Source organism: Octopus bimaculoides, chromosome 14 (assembly GCF_001194135.2).
Source record: "Octopus bimaculoides isolate UCB-OBI-ISO-001 chromosome 14, ASM119413v2, whole genome shotgun sequence".
In the NCBI taxonomy this organism is placed as follows: domain Eukaryota; kingdom Metazoa; phylum Mollusca; class Cephalopoda; order Octopoda; family Octopodidae; genus Octopus; species Octopus bimaculoides.
This window is the reverse complement of record NC_068994.1, coordinates 4,014,929-4,019,123: the sequence shown is the minus strand read 5'-3', so window position 1 is coordinate 4,019,123 and position 4,195 is coordinate 4,014,929. Positions and strand designations below refer to the sequence as shown.

Below are 4,195 nucleotides of genomic sequence, written 5' to 3'. Positions count from 1 at the left end.
AGAAACTAGTTTTATAGATACTTCTTTCAAAATTCCCATTTCGTTTTCCCCCCATTCACTTGTGTAGGCTGGACAATTAGAGAAAGAAACCACACTGTTTCTTCCAATACATACATCTAAAGCAATTTTTTCCAGGGGCCCTTAAAATACTATTGTAGATCCCCAATTTACTATTTCGCTGCATGGACCCCCAAAAATCTTACACGAACCTTTAGGGGTCCCCTGTTGATAACCACTGATGTAGAGGCTCCTTCGTTAATATTATTGATGACGACAGCTCAGTGATTCTCAACCATTTAAAAAAATTATGGACCCCCTTTGATTGCTATTTCGTTCCAGTGGACCCCCAGAGACATTCGATGTTTAGAAACTAGTTTTATAGATACTTCTTTCAAAATTCCCATTTCGTTTTCCCCCCATTCACTTGTGTAGGTTGAATTACGTTAAACATTACCTAACTGTTTATTCTCAATTATTTTCCTGGACCCTTTATATACTGTGAGTCCCCAGTTTTACTACTTTGCTTGTGTGGATCCCCAAAAAATTTTACATGGTCCCCTAGGGGCCAAATGAACCCAGGTTAACCACCGATACAACAGATATCCAAGATGACAATTGTTGAACAGACCCTATAATCATATGGCAATCCAGTCGCGACTAATCCATTGTATTCTTTCATTTTATCAAGAACACGCCCGACTACAATACCAACGCTTATTTCCTTTTAAAGTCAAAGTCAATAAAGGTGTGATATAAAGGATATTTGGCTGCTATTTCTAGCAAGACTGCCTGCCATCCGTTGTTAACGTCTGGGATGACAGAATGACATAAAAACTGGCGATATTCTTAGCAACGTTGCAATGAAGCCAACAGAATTACAATGTTGGCGACAAAAGGAACTGGAATTAATAGCGAGATTGAGCTGTCAGAAACTGAGAAAGAACATGACAAAATACCTGGTGGATCTAATAACTAAAGTGGCCATCGTAAAATTAATACAGTACCGTCAATAATAACTTGTAATAATATAATATCTATGACACACACAGAGAAAAGTCAGCCACGTTTATTGTATGGTTCATAGCTATAGCTATCTACAGTGAAATCGTTAAGTCAGGAATGGTGTTGAACGGAATAAAAACTAAGAGGTGGGGGGGACAGAAAAAACAGAATGGTAGATGAAAAGAACAGATGAAAAAAATCGCCATCAATCATTATTAAAGAAAGGAGAAAAAAAAAACCGATTGAAATGGTTGGGAATGGTATTAAAGCCATTAGTCATATGAACAATAAATTCTAGGTGGGAATACATTTGACTTGCTACGCGGTCCTCACCAGCACTTTTGAAATCCAGTCTCTTATATTTTATACAATAAAGCCTGTATTATCTATTTATTCTGACTGTTTACGTTCCGAGTTCAAATCCCGCCGAAGTTGATTAAAAAAAAATTTTTTAAGCCTTTCATTCTTTCGTGGTTAATGGTATTGAACAACCCTAAAAATTTGCTTATATTGATCAGATCATTCTGCATTCAAACTTCGCTGAAGTCGACTTTGTCTTTCATCCTTTCAGAAATTTTCTAGTGCGTCAAAAACTAGAATTCCTTCGAATGAGAAGGTTTTTAACATCGTAGATTACAATTCTGAATAAATAATAATTAAAAAAAAAAAAAAGGAAAAAACAAGCGCAAAAAATCCAACATTTTTTTTAACATCCAAAGAAATTCCTCTATAAGAATGCCCAACCCTCAGATTATAGATAAAAGCGCGTGTATGAAAAACCTTCATAGCCTAATTTTACTTGTGTGCAATCCACATCCTTTTCTCTCCAATAAGATTTTAAACATCAAGAATTATTATGAATAACGCTGAAAAACCATAAACTTTATGAATAATAATCGTTATATCGAGAAGTCTGAGACACTAGCATAGCTAGAGTGTGTGCCATCCGAGGCGGCCCTTCCGTTTGCCGCCTCCAGACCCCACAAAAAAATACATTTTGCTTACAGCAAACCAAAAAGTGCCACCCCTTTAAAAGTGCTGCTAAGAATATCGCCAGTTTTTATGTCATACTTTCATCCCAGACATTAACAATGGATGGCAGGCAGACCTGCTACAAATAGCAGCCAAATATCCTTTCCATCACACCTTTATCAATGCCAGTGGTCCGAGAATAAGTCACCCTTAATCTCTGAACCCAGGAATAAGCAAAATGTCTAAATTACAAAACTTATACTTATTTGCGACTTATCTTTAACTTGTTTCAGTCATTAGACTCCGGCCATGCTGGAGCATCGCTTTAAGTTTTTGTCGAACGAATCGACACCCGGTACTTATTTTTTTGAAACCTCGTACTTATTGTCTTGGTTTCTTTTGCCGAACCGTTAAGTTACACAGACGCAAACACACAAGCACTGGTTGTCAAGCGGTGATGGTGGGGGCAAAACACACATACAACAGGCTTCTTTCAGTTTCTGTCTACCAAAACCACTCCCAAGGCTTTGGTCGGCCTAAGGCTATAACAGAAGACACTTGCCCAAGGTGCAACGCAGTGGGACTGAACCCGGAACCATGTGGGTGGTAAGCAAACGTCTCTAACCACACAGCCATGCCGATAGTCACAATTGCTATCACAATGGACAAGACATACCTTCAAGAGCTCCGTTAAAGACAAGCAGGACGAGGTCTAGACTGAGCTGGCATGAATATGTTCACGAGTTCGCACGGCAGGATTGGAACTCCTTGCTGATTTCAGAATTTTTTTTTTTTTTGTTTTGTTTTTTCCGCCATCCAAAGTCGGAACATTTTAGTGTTTGAACGAACCAGATTTTCTCATCGTACGGGACAAACCTAAAAAAACAACTGCTTCGAGTTGTATAAAGATAAGTTGCAGTTCTGCAGTCCATTTCGTAAATAGTTAGGTTCCTCTATGCTACTGTGACGGACGGAAGAAGGCGAGAGAAAGAGCAATAGACTTTACCTTTTCGGGTTGAGGAGTAGAGAGGGTGAGAGTTGTAAAGCCCCACGGTGACATATCATGCGTGAAGTGATCCTCTAGCCAGGCGAATGAGAAAAATTTGAATTTGGATTCTCCATTTATATTTGCCTACTTGAATTAAGTCAGGCTAAACAGGATTTTTCGTCATTTATCTCGTCTGAACCCGGTTTAACCCTAGGAAACAATAGGACTTATCGAAACATGACAATTGATTCTCCTAAATTCCTAAGTGCAAATGTCGAGAACAAGAAGAAGAGACTCATAGGAAAATCTACACTGGGTTTCGAATCCCGGCTAAGAATCCAGACGTTCAAAGCAGGACACACCTATCCGGGACTGCTGAGGGGCAAGTGCCACCCTCAAGAAAAGAAGTGCGTCCTTCTAAATACTGTCATTACGCCCTTTTCTCCTGGAATTGTATTCCCTTCTGGCCTTGTGCCCTCCCTTCTAAAAATTCCAGGGACCGGCCCTGCCAATAGTAAATAAATTTAAGCAGTGGAGCATCAAGAAAGCTTCTACATGGACTATAGACATGCTTGAAATAGCAGCCAATTTTATTATTTTTTAACTTATTACATGTCCACTTTCTTTTCCTATGTATATCTACTCCAAAACTCTACCAAATTATTTCAGAAGTCGGTGCTGAAAGCCTGAAGATTAAACAGCAATTCATATTATAAATAAAAGAAAATATGACCACCTACCGTAATTATATATATATACACACACACACTTAGTCGAATATATTCTATATACTTGTTACTCTACTCCAATATAAAAGCTGAAGAGTTTGCACCTTCAAATTTCTGATTCACTGTTGTACACGAGTGGATGGCTAAATGTGAACTGGGAGCCTTGCAGTTCTTGTCAAATGATTATCACAGTGTTAATATAATTTACATTAAAATCTCAGCCGTTAATTTATTCCGGCTAAAAGAAATAAATAAATATTATTCAACAACAAAACTGATGTTGTAAGCTGACAGATTTGGGTTTCGAATAGACAAGTCTCCGAGCCTGAAATTTAAAAGTTAACAAAGTTGTAAAGTTTCGTCTAATGGTTCTGAGATAAAAATTTTAAGTTCGACGCGATAAAGTGCCTTGTAAAAACTTTGACAAAATAAGCCCTCGACACTTTTTTCCGTCGAGGTTTTCATACGCCCCATTACTAAACTATTTCCTTTAGTCAATACACGC

At 38.1% G+C, this 4,195-nt stretch overlaps 1 protein-coding gene across 2 annotated transcripts in view; it reads right to left on the bottom strand.

Annotated features, from left to right (window-relative positions):
* Positions 1–3,867, bottom strand: part of LOC106870113 (zinc finger protein 226) — an 8,407-nt gene extending 4,540 nt beyond the window's left edge. The window contains exon 1 of one of the 2 annotated variants that reach the window (XM_014916102.2): positions 3,703–3,867. The gene's annotated coding sequence lies outside the window, so the exon portion shown is untranslated. Of the gene's footprint in view, positions 1–2,980; positions 3,067–3,702 lie in introns of those variants that run through there. The other variant, XM_052972983.1, reaches the window with a different exon arrangement.
* Between the last annotated feature and the right edge of the window lie 328 nt (positions 3,868–4,195).